Source organism: Haemaphysalis longicornis, unplaced genomic scaffold, assembly GCF_048455015.1.
Source record: "Haemaphysalis longicornis isolate Haplotype H1 unplaced genomic scaffold, Haemaphysalis longicornis Haplotype H1 scaffold_199, whole genome shotgun sequence".
NCBI lineage: Eukaryota > Metazoa > Arthropoda > Arachnida > Ixodida > Ixodidae > Haemaphysalis > Haemaphysalis longicornis.
Genome location: NW_027526294.1, coordinates 386,803 through 399,182, shown reverse-complemented (window position 1 = coordinate 399,182; position 12,380 = coordinate 386,803).

Below are 12,380 nucleotides of genomic sequence, written 5' to 3'. Positions count from 1 at the left end.
CTTCGCCCCGCCCACCCTCTGCTGCCCTCACCACGTTGCCTCGTTTCGTGCCCCCTCTCGCATTCCCCGCTCCTCGCCGGCACCGACGAGCAGCCGCCGGGAGGGTCGAGTGGGAGCCAGGGCGACGCCGCGGAATCGACGGGAGGCTCCCGCCGTAGGGAGAACGTTTCAAGATGGCGTCGAGAGCACCCGCTTGTCGTCTGCTTCCGCGACCCTGAGGAGAGAGACCGCTCTTGCCTGCCCTGCTGGCTTGGGGCAGTCGTCGGACGTGTGTTGTCGGCCCCCTCGTGACTTTTCCGCTCTGTCCGAGAGATGTACGCGCACTGTATTGCAACAAGCGATGTAACCGTTTGCCTAGCAGATTTCCGCGATTCGTCGTATGGGTGCGTATCGCCCGCGCTGCCCAAACCATGTAGGGAGGCTCAATTTCCGCAACTTTCGATACGAGCTATCAGTTTCTGAGAATCGTTGCTGTGACACACATCGACCCGCGATACTTTCCTGCGGGGATCTTTTCAGTCTGCAAAGTAGTGACAAACTCTGAGAGGCCTTCTCAAAACGCATGGAAGGAAACCAACTTGGGCGTATGATACATTCTCGTAGATAAAAGGAAATAGAGAGAGGGTATCAAGTAAGCTTATTGAGCTGCTTAAACTTGAGCCATCACTTCGTTCTGAGGCTTTCACTCGCATTGACCGAAACGGAGAAAGAAGGAAAAAGGCTCCCGAGCTACAGGCGCTGCTATGTTTATGTCTGATCACAGCTATATGAGCGTAACAAATTGCACGCTCAAGCGGCGCTAGTTGGTGCGTAGTATATATATTTCTCGTCGCGTGCCGTGTTTCCATTCTGTTGTCCCCTTGTTTGTGCATTTAAGCACAATTATTGCAGTCAGTACATGTTGGGCTTTGGCCGCTACAGAAAAGAAACAGCAAAGCTTCGATGTTCAAGCTGGCATACGGCTCTTCTCTACGCTCCGCTTAAAAAATAAATGCATAAGCAGCCGCGTAAGGGTGGATAGAAGTATAAAGATTCAAAAAAGAAAAGGCGGAGGAGGCGACCTATCCTCGCTGGGGAGGCGAGAGAGTTGGTGGGCGCTCACGGCAAAGTGGGAAGTTGCGTAGCAAAGGTTCGGCGCGCCTTTCCAGACAGAATGTCAATTCCATCGGTTGACGTTTTAATGCATCTCAGCGCTGCGCGCCTTGCTCACTCCGCTCAGCAGTGAGTGGGCCTGTTTTTATTTTCCTTTCCACGCTTTTAAACTTGCCTCCTGCGTCCCGGCAGTGTGTTACCTTCATCGTCGAGGCTTAGCGACTTCTAACTTTCCCCGGCTTCTTCTTTCTTTTAAGACTCCAGTTAAACTTTTTTGCAGTTCTGGCTCTCTTTTGTCTGCATGCTTTTAGATACCCGTGTTTTTTTCTAAAGAGGGATCTTTTTTTTTTTTTGCCCATGTGTGTTTGTGCACCGGGCACCTCGCTTTTTTTTGGCATTGCTGTCGTCCCACCGTGCAGGCATGTTGGAAATCTTCAACTTCGAAGCGCCGTGTTGCCAGCGCCGCTGAATTAGGCTGCATCTCGGAGTAAGTGTAGCTTATTTGGCTAAGCGTGTTTGGCAAATTTCAATTTCGGTTTATTTTGCATTTTCTTTGTATTTAAAACAATAATGATAGTTTGCGTTTTAGTGGGCCGCTCAGATAGCTCGTCATGCTGGGCCGGAAGTCCTTCGATAAGTTCTTCGAGCTCGGCCTATAGGTTGGCTCCGATTCAGTTGCGCCGGTGCATCACAAAAAACGGAGCAAAGTGCGTTCTAACACACGCAAACATGCACACCTATGTGCGATTCACTTTACCTGAGGCGCCGGTGACACGCTGTCATACCTCTCAAAAAACGAAGTCCACCACCGAGGTACTGAAAATATCATCCCGCGTTAGTTATTGACGGGGAGTCATGATAATGAAAATTAGTTCTGAGGTGCTTGCGTTCCTATGTACGGGTATTTTAAAGCGCAGCTGCTTTTAATACGCGCCTGCCTGCCCACGATTGTCGCGGCTCAACTGCAGAGGCGACCACGTGACCAGCGCCGTCGCCATGGTAACGAGGAAAACGCGGCTGCAAGGGCAAGAGGGATCGAGGTGGAGCGCCTTTGCTATGGCAACGCGCTCCTGCTCGATCCTCTGGGGCGCGAGTCGCGAGGGGGGCGTGCGCATGAGTTCAGAAGAGGTTCACCGAAATGGAGAAACGTAGGGAAGGCGTCCTCACGCGACAAAAAGGAAAGAAAGGATCTCGCATGCAGTAATGGCCCGAAATAAGGAAACCCGCAGATTTATTCGACGGAACCACGAAACATTGCAACGAGGAACAGAACCCAAACGCATACGTCCATGAGCAAAGCAAGTGCAGAAATCATGAAAAAATAACGTTTTCTCAACTAAGTATTTAGGTAACATCATCCGAACGTCACCCTGCATAACCTTTGTCGCCCCAATGCCATCGGACGGTCGTACAGCTTTTCAGATTTTTTCCAATATCTGACCGAATAGTCACCTGCTTTTTTTCCCCTCGAACAAGGCATACATCACGCGCGAAAATTCCAGGCATACGACATACTTCTGTAACGCGACTTACCATGCAGTGACCCTGTCAGTGCGAGTTGTAATTGAGACTATTGTCACGTGCCTGACGAACCTTTTTCAGGCAACATCATTATTTAATAGCCGCTTCTTTTGGGCAAAGCGTACAGCTGCTCCGCATGAAATGCACCACGTATCCACAATCGGGAGACGCTCTGCACACTAAACACATCCCATAGGTTTTATATACGCGGGTCATGGCTGCCGCCGGGCGGGCATTACACGCCGGGCGTAGCAGTAATATCTTACAGGAGTTCTAGTACCTGTATTTCAACATCGAGATACATTGAAAGAATGCATAGTGAAATACGTTTAAGGTACAATTTTTATATAGCCTGCCAAACAAAGACATCCCGTTTCATTTATGTTTGTAAATGAGCGTGAGCATTTGCAGGAATAAGAAGAAAATAATTATTTTTATTTATTTAATTTCTGTTCACTCCAGAAATGCGGGATTCTTCATGAAGCCTCTTTGCTCTACGTTTACAGAGCGGATGGAGAAACCTTTTGCTTAGTAATTCCCTCTAATTCTTACAGCAGCTAATCTTTTACTCTGCTTTATATTGGATGCACTTTTTGGAACATCATGGAGGGAAACATCAAACAAAACATGAGTCTCCTAGACGCTGCGAGCACGTGACTGTCAATATACTGACTAACGCGCAGTGCCACTTTCGGTATGTCAATTATTTCACAAGCCATACTGCTACTTTATCGAAACATAATGATGAAAGAGGCCAATTGAGTTTTCAAGTTTCGTAATCTTATGCTGTGAAAAGGCGGCATTGCTAAAGTGCAACCTACATTTTTCTATTAAACTCCTAGTCTCATAATCTCATTAGACTGTTTTATGTCAAAGGCAGTGCAGGTACTCCCATGACGGACGCATGCATTAGGGAAAAATATGTGTGCACGGCCATTTTTTTCCCTCGCTTTAAACAAAATTTACAATTGGTATTTTTTTACAATAAACTCCAACATACGGTCTACACAACGAACTATCTCACGTATTTTTATTAGGATTGCCGCATTGCTAAATTTACGTTCGAATATGTGTCAACAGTGCGTTTTTGCAGAATTTGGAGCTTATTTTTCAAAAAAGGCATTACTTGAATCCTCCAAAAATATTTTTATAATAATGAAAATAGCCTCACTTCAACATTTTTTCGTTTCGCTCCACGCAGCGGGAGATAATTTCAAAAAATTCGAAATTACGCCATTTTACCTGCATAGTTTTAGCAAAAACAAGGAGAAAAAATATTAATGACATTTCATTTGAATTGAGCGAAGATACCAGCAAACACATGTGCCATGACCAGAGCCCCTCCTTTTCATCTTGTCCAGGATGATTAAAATAAATTTACAAAGTTGACGCACTTCTGTCCAGGACCGTATCTTTAATGGTTGTCGCTTGGTGTAAACATTTCTTTCGCATGCAGCTCTACAACCAGAGCTTTTCGAAAACACGATAATAAACAGATTTTTTCCAGAAAAATATGGGAGGGTCGAGCGCCTGAACTAACACGTTTGCCGTGGAATGACCCTGCTACGAAGCCATCGCTGCGCTCGATTACGACGGCGTACGCGCGACCCAAAGGCTCTTTCTTTCTGTTGTCAGATTTTGCATCATTAGCATTCTTCGTGGGCGCGAGTTTGCGCCAACAGTGCGTGTTTTTGGCAATATGTGACTTCACGAGCCGACGCCAAGACACCGTGCTTACAGAACGACCACCTTAACATCAATGAAACATTATCCTCTAAGATTTCAGTTTTGCGCCATTAGCAGAACAGCTGCTCGCCGCCCAAGCTCACTCATTATGCATGAAATACCGTAAGTTTGGAGGGAAAAGCGAAAAAGAAAGCAAAAAGAAAGTTTACTGCGCACCTATACATTTATCACAGAAAGATCGAGAGAACGGGGGAAAAAACGAAACAAGCGACGCTTTCAAACTTAAGACTAAAACACAACTCAATGAAGAAAAAAGAAGGGCAGCTGCGCGGCCCCATGTTGAGATAAGGAGCAAGCCGACATTTCGGCAGGCTACCGTAGAAGCCGCCCTGTTTCACCCGTCTCTCTACGCGACTTCTCAGGCGCTGCAGAGCTTTCCTTAAAAAGCAAACGATTAAAGCCCGGTAGAAGTGAAATTGAAAGGATGTACAGCAAGCGAAACGCCATTCGCCTAGAAAAACTGACACAGAATTTGGAGGCAGACACAGCGTACCAGAGAAAAGAAAAAGGGAAAAAGTGAAGTATCAAGCTCCAAGATGAGGATGGGGGAGCTTTGTGTGAAAAGTTTCTTCCACGGCGTATTACACGCGTGTCTTCTCCTCCCGAGAAAAAAAAAAGTAAAGTGTGAAAAAGAGAGAGGGATATAGAGGGGAGAAAAAAGACGTACCTTGACACGATATAATTCCTTAACGAAGATAAATGGGCCTGAAAAAGTTTGGCCTTCTTGATTTAGGTGTCACCCTTTAATTGTGTTTTTCTCGCTTTATGCTCGTTCTGTGTTTAACTGTTTTCTGTTTTGGAGAATATAGCGGTGATCTTTGAGCGTTAAATAGTTCGCGGCCCTCTTCCTTCTCTGGCACCCTCGCACTTTCTTGCCATTTCACTGTAAATGTTGACGCCAAAACTTTTGAGAAGAAGGACACAAGAAAAAATGCAGGAGAGTTTCAAACGGCTCTCTGTTTTTTTTTTCTTTTTCCCAGGCAGGCAACATTGAAACGCGGCTCAAGGTTTTCAACTTGTGCATCAGGAAATGCCGCCCTGCTCGTGGTCTACTTTTTAAAATATGCATTTCTTGCGGCGACAGAAAAAGAAAAGTTATTCGGTTGAGATATATTTTTTACCCATTTATTAAAGTAGAGCTTGTTCTTTCGGCGTGCGTGTCGGTACTCGCCGATAAATTTAAACTAAAGCATGGCGTGGCGTCAACTGAGTGAGCAGGTTAGTTAGAACAATACCTCCATTTTCAAGATTAGCTGCATCGGGATGATACAAATACACAACAGGGCACGATTATAGCTTCATGAATGCTGTAGCCTCTGCGAGACTAACCTAGTTCTCCACTATAGAATTAGGGCTAAGTCTCGAATACGTTATGACCGATACCCTCAATACCCTGAACTAACTGAAGTCGCAAATAATTGGTTAGAGATAAAGGAATCGCGTCACCTTGATTCACCTTGATTCCTTCAGAGAGGGAAAAAGAACATCGCGCAGCTTGAACAACTCAGCTTGTACGAATCGTCGCCCTCCGTGTTCTAAACCTTCTTCGGGGGCCATATTGTAGTCCGCAGCAGGTGTCAAGAAAACGGCAGTCTTGTCAAGTTAGATAATGAAATTTGAGCACCTGCACAATTTCGAGCTAACGAAAAATTTTAAGCGTGCCTGTCAACACTGGTAGGTAATTAAAACAGTGACAAAATACTTCTCCCAGAAATCACCTAACTTTGTTTCATCAATGAGCGCACCAAGTTTAAGGGTATCTTTTTTTTCAGCGGAGCTGTTATAGACTGACTCCCCCCTTTTTTTTGCGTGTAGGACGAGAAACGACTCTCTCCTCCTACTCACTTTTTCACACCCTCTCCTTTCCGCCAGCCGTTTTCCTCTGGCGCTTGATATTCTAATATAAATAGGCGTATATGGCCCCTGGAAAAGCTTCTTCTCAGCAATGCAGTTTTGTTTAGAAGTGAAGCCGATTTTTTTTAAAAATCGATGCGAGCTTAGTTTTTGTAAGCTGGCTCTCCCACGTTGTCTGTTGCACAGTGAAGCCTTCTTATAAAGAAAAATAAAAGGCGACAATGGGCACGAACGTGGCGAAACGAGATCACCGATGACGATCTGGACGGAAACGCGAAGCGTAAGCGCGATGCCCGTCGGGACCCTGTGTACCGCGAAGTGAAAAACGCAAGGCGCCCGCACAGCTGCAATCCTGCCGGACGTTGTGCAGTCAAATCAGCGCGGGAAGGAAACGAGACGGGCTTTCTTAGGCCAACCGTAGTTGATCAATTATCGATAAGACACCACTCTTAGCTGTTTCGCCCTTTTTTGGTATAGGGGCTAATAAATAAGGAGGGCGGGGTGAGACAGGAATCTTTTGATAATCATTAGTTTTTCATATCGCATATACACAGACGAGTCAAGGCGAAGCGTGTTGTTCGTTACTGTTCAGATCTCTTCCCTCCCTCCCCCCTCCCCCTTCTCTCTCTGTCTCTCTGAGACACACACGGATGCACACGCACGCACAAAAAAGGTTTTTTTTCAAACGAGCACTTGCAGGCTGAATGAAATTTTCATTCCGAATTCGCATTTTGTCCCCTCGAAAAAATAAATATTCTTCGCTCGCAGACAACGAAGCGGAAGCAGAACAAGAGCGATGCAGCTTAAACTTCCTGAGCTCTGAGACCCCCGTAGAAAAAAAAAAAAAATCGCTTTCTGCGTCACACACAAGTGAAAAACGAAAATAGGAAGAGGTTGAGAGCCAGTCGCTCTCTCCAACCGCGTCTGCAAAAAAGCGGGGTGGGTATTGGGGGCGAATGTACCAGAAGACGCGCAAATCTACAGAAGGGAGGCATAACCAGTAGCCTGTAAAAAAACGAAGGAAGGCTCTGGATCGTCGGGAAACGGCTCGCCACTGCCGTAAAAAACAAAAGACCGCAGCGAAAAGGCGACGACTCAACTTCGAGCAGCCCGACACCCCCCTCCTCCTTCTCCTCCAAAACCGTATGCGCGTATCCAGTACAAAATAGAGAAAAGGAGCGGAGCGAGAGCGCTCGCGACCGAGGGTTGAAGTATCAAGAGACTGCTAAATCCTCCGGAGAAGTGGAGTAATCAACTCGATAAAGTCGTCGACGCCGGCGGTAAATAATAGCTGCCAGCCCGACTGACACTTTGGCGAAGCGCGCGCGCGGGCGACGCGAACGGACCGTCGCCGCAGGCCGGGCTGCGCTGTCGAGCTGGGTAGCTCGTTTTGCCGCCCAAAACGCGCTGAGCGGAGGGCGGGGAAAAACGGAAAAAAGGAATAAGCGGAGATGTAGGAAAATAAACTAGAGGCGAGGAAACAGTCAGACAGCGAGGCGTTACAAGCGCCCTGCAGCTCCTCGCTTTATTTTTGCGGAACGATTAATTTCGATAAACGCGGTTTAAAACTCCAAAGTTGCGATCTGGGCGCGCGCTTAGGAAGCTTCAAGCTTCTTTTGTTTCTTTGATCGGTGAGCCAGGGGTCTACAGTGAGACGCTGGAGACGAACAAAGGAACAAAACTGTAGTGACAAATTGTGCTCGGAAAATTTTGTCCCCCCCTTTGGGGGAAAGCTTCTGTTAAAAGTCGCCCGCTGTTTGGAGCAGCCGTCAGCGAAGCAGTCGCAGCAGTGACAGACCGGCGGTACTCTGAGTCGTCGGCGTCGATTCTTTCCTGCAGTCGGCGCAAGGCTTGGTGACTACGGGAGCTCGCGTACACGGTTCGAGCTTTGGCCATTAAAGAGATAATGGGTCCCACTTGATTCGATGGCGGAGCACTTTAACGTCCTCCTTGACAGCTCACAATATTTTCCCGCACAATACCATTCTTTTTGTGTTCTGTTTCTCACTTTTTTGAACGGATGCAGCTAAACTTGGGCGTCCTCTGCTTTGTTCGAGGACGAATGACATGACAGAGTGGCTCCTGAAGGCAAGCATTACGGTATACAATGCCGCCAGCTATCTGACGCGTCTAATAGTGATTTTCAGTTGATGCTTACCATATATCGAAGTGAATTACTTGCCCATATCTGTACTATTTTTTTCTGTCTTTTTTTTTTTCGATAGCACCCAGATGTTTTCTGTTCTACTTTTGGTCAAAATAGCAATGTAAAATGCTGCTTATTAAGAGACGTTAATGAATGAAAATTGAACTCGGATGTATGTCGTCGGTCTGAAGCTTCTTATCTGCACAGGCTTCTTTTATACACTGTTGTTATTGCTATACTGGGTTTATACAGGGTTGCTTTTCGGGTTTTATATGTTAACACGAAAGTGTTTTATGCCGGGATACACCAAGATTTCACTTACGTCATATCCGTCACAGAAATTACGCCAGTACACCTTTGCCGAAGCGGCTCGCCAGTCGGACGTCGCTCACCAAGCACACCAGACAGCCGCCGACCCGCAAGTCATGCTCAGCTGCAGATTTCGCTGCACATTTCCCTTTCGTGTTTTACCGATTCCTACGACAGAGGAATCAGCTACAGCTTTTTTACATATATTTTGATTGGTAAGTCTCTGTTGTCAAGTGCACGCGGCAAAACGAATGTTTTAGGAGTGCAACCCAGGCATCTCTGCTTCCTTTTGAAGGGAAATCATGTCCACCCGGTCACGAGACTATACTGCTAAGTTATGATTGCAGTGTTCGCAATAAGGTTATGTGGTCTGTTTTGAGGCCCAGGAAAAAAAAAAAGAAAAATCCCCACAAGTCCACAACCCAAAGATTTTGGTGCAACTGGAAGCAACAACATTACGCGTACATGCCGTTGCTGCTTTAGATTCATGCCCGCGAACACATGACACATGTTCACGTGTGGAATTAACTGTAAAAATAACAAAGCCACTGCCTTGCCAGTGTATCTTCTCATCTGCGCTAGTTTAATTCCCGCCTACGGGCACATGAAACATACGAGTGGCGTAGACTTTCTATTTTTCCTGGGGAGGGAGGGGGGGGGGGGGGGCAGATCTGGAGTGCGGCTCGAAGCGGTGAGGGGGGGAGGAAGCGGGGGGGAGTTCCCTATAAGGGCACCTGCAACAGTGAGGTCCTTTTACATTGTGGCAGCTAACTACGGAGTGTCCCCAAATAAGATGTCCCGCAAATCCATGAATCCTGAACTTCATCGGTTTGACGCATTCAGTAGAAATTTATTTCAATGCGTCTTTTACTGGTCACATTTATGCAAAAATATTCCATGACTGAACCACCAGCACAAAAAAGCGAGTCGATTTGATTTTTTTTTAATGGGCAGTTCAAGGGTAAAAATTTGTTGCATAAAAGTGACCAGTAAAACACGTATTCAAGGAATATTCCTACTTGTTGCGCGAAGGAGCTAAATTTTGCTGCCCATTTGAGTGAGTAAAATGTTTTTTTTTTAAATACCCTATACTATGAAACTCCTCGCGCGCCAGAAGGGTTCATTTGGAAAGTTGTGCACAGGAACAAAAGATCGCTCTGTAATCAGAAGCTTTTAAGATTTTCATTTTCGCACAATGCATTTATAACGAACAGACATATGTATAAGATACCCGTTCCACAAATCTCAATACAACGGTTACAAAACGCTTACACTTCAAAAAAGTATAGAGCGAACATACAAGCACTAATGACGTATCTACTCGCTCATTTCATCGTACACTGCTGTTTTGTTTTTGCACACTTCCCTAACGCGACCACTCACGAAATGACTCACAAAGAAAGAAAAGGAAACAGAATGAACATGCCCTATCAATGCCAATGCGTGCATAATAGCGACAGAGAATTTCAGCCTTTCGCGGAGATATGTAAGTTGAAATATGAACTCTTGCGAACGATAGGCCAAATAATACTGCGGGAAAGAAATAGAGAAACATATCTGCGCTTTACATTTACATTTTATATACGTCTAAATAGTTCGATCGATAGCCCCAGTTCTCTGTTGCAGGCCACAAATGCAAGCGCATTTTGCACTTCAGACTTCACAGTGGTTTTATACACTCTGAGAACACGGAAACAAGAAAATTAATACAGTTTTTCAATATACCTGTAATTCTGTAGACATAAGCATACTATTACAGTTTTTCTATATGCCAGTTACTCTATACAAATAAATAAAAACATATATAGATACACACGACTGAGAAACTAACTAACTTCAGCAACGGACGATGTTTCAGAGCGTATTCCTGAGAAGGGTGGTCGCAGATTTAAACATGGAACGTATTTTTTCTAACTACGTTTCGATGAATGAGCACGTTGGCCACAAGATTTAGATCCACTTGCCTAGCGTGCTCTTTGTGGCGGTGGAGCAAGGCGGTATGGTTATGTCTGGCCTGTGCCATTGTTGAGTGCAGGCAAGTTTTAACTCTCTGGAGACACGAGAAAGATTTAACGAGATTTTTAACTCTCTGGAGACACGAGACGTCCTGTTCGTCAGAACAGGACGTCACAGGAATCGTCATTGCGATTTGTAGAAGCTTGACAACTTCTGGAAGGAGCACCCTCAGGGGTTCACCTGCTTCTGCCGAAAAAAGGTCGACCCCATCATGAAATGTGACAAGACTCGTTGAACGTTGCTTTGCTATGTCCAGCAACATATTGCGGTGAAGTTGAAGACGCACAGCGTTGATATCTCCTCTGTAGAACTCGCATAGATACGTCCTGTCAGTATCACTTGTTACGAACTGCTCTACTTGCTTCCTGTGATGCCACATTTCTAGCGAAAACCGCGTGCGCTGTGATGCATGCATGCACCGTGTCGATGACTATAGATAGAACCGTTGCCGGTACAAAGCTTCGGGGGAATTAAAGTCATGTGCGCGCGGTCCTTCATCATACCGATGTGGTGCCTGCACCGGTCTCTTCGAAACTTTTAGGGCCCCAATGTCCATTTCACGCGCTTCATCCGACACATCCGCCCAAAAGCTGGAAAAGTCGTCGCGTAGTTGGCCGATGCTCTCTTCAGCAGCCATAACTAAAAGCTGTGCACGGGTGAACTGTAGGCTCTTCGTTTGGAGAGCGGTGTTTACACTTTTCAACCTCTCAAATACAAGAAGCATGAGCCTAAGTATATAGAAAATAAGTGTCAAACTTTTGAAGCGTTTTCGCGTAACCGCGCGCTTTGGCTCCCGTGTCATTTTTCTCTTCCGATGAAAGAGTAAAAAGAAATCTGGTTAGTTCTGAGTAGTTAGGGGAGACCGATAGGAGAGAGCGCGCCTTTAATGTCCACCTAGTTTTGCAAAACTGTCTGAGCCCAGGATTTTCCTCTTTCTGAAACTGCTGGAACCAGCTGAGACGTTTTGGGGAAGTTCTAACGAAATTGTCCGGGTCCGTAAACGAGCTAACCAAATCCCGACATACGTAAATTTTTGTGCACAAATCTTGCAAAGATAGATTCAGTGCATGCGCAAGGCAGTGCACATACAAAGCTCTTGGTTCTATCTCTTGAACAAGGGCCTGAAGCCCACCGCTCTTGCCAGAAATATTTGCAGCCCCATCATAACACTTCCCACGGCAGTTCTATACCCGAAGATTGAATCGAAAAAGCACATCTTTCAAAATAGAAAAGAGAGTACGGGTTTTGGTGTCTGCTTTTGCATAAAATCCAACGAATACCTCGTCCACTTCAAAGTTTTCCTTAGCATACCGAAGGCAGGATGGATACTAGCTCTGGCGCAGTTACGTCAGAAGTTTCATCAACAATAACAGCATAAAACCCTGCCCCGTGCACTTCATTCATTAGGGAGCGAAGCATGCTGTGTGTTGTTAACTCGAGCATCTCGTTCTGGATGTCACAGGAGATCCATTTATAGCCGGTTCTAATTAGCCATGCTGCTAGTCCCGGCACATCGGCTTCGCACAACAGTAACAGTTGCTTCAAGTTCCCCTCTTCATCATCGTGTCCTCGCAGCGCTAGACCTTGGAAAGCCAAAAAGCGAATGGATGACAATATAGCACCATGAGCTTTGCGGCTTTGCTTCATGTGGTTTTGCTTAGACTCTGAGAGAGCTGATGCCACATTCAGCCCCACG